Source organism: Petromyzon marinus, chromosome 8 (assembly GCF_048934315.1).
Source record: "Petromyzon marinus isolate PM22_M1 ecotype Great Lakes invasive population chromosome 8, UKy_Petmar_22M1.pri1.0, whole genome shotgun sequence".
Lineage (NCBI taxonomy): Eukaryota > Metazoa > Chordata > Hyperoartia > Petromyzontiformes > Petromyzontidae > Petromyzon > Petromyzon marinus.
The window spans coordinates 6,917,000-6,917,423 of record NC_133674.1 but is presented as its reverse complement, the minus strand read 5'-3'; positions in this window follow the sequence as shown (position 1 = coordinate 6,917,423).

Below are 424 nucleotides of genomic sequence, written 5' to 3'. Positions count from 1 at the left end.
CACCATCACCACCCCCTACCTCGTCACCATCACCACCCCCTACCTCGTCACCATCATCACCCCCTACCTCGTCACCAACACCCCCCCCCCCACCTCTTCACCATCACCACCCCCTACCTCGTCACCATCACCACCCCCTACCTCGTCACCATCACCACCCCCTACCTCGTCACCACCCCCGACCTCGTCACCATCATCACGCCCTCCCTCGTCACCATCACCACCCCCTACCTCGTCACCATCACCACCCCTACCTCGTCACCGTCCTCACCCCCTACCTCGTCACCATCACCACCCCCTACCTCGTCACCATCACCACCGCCTACCTCGTCACCGTCATCACTTCCTACTTCGTCACCATCAACACCCCCCTACCTCGTCACCATCACAACCTCATACCTCGTCACCGTCCCCACCCCCTACT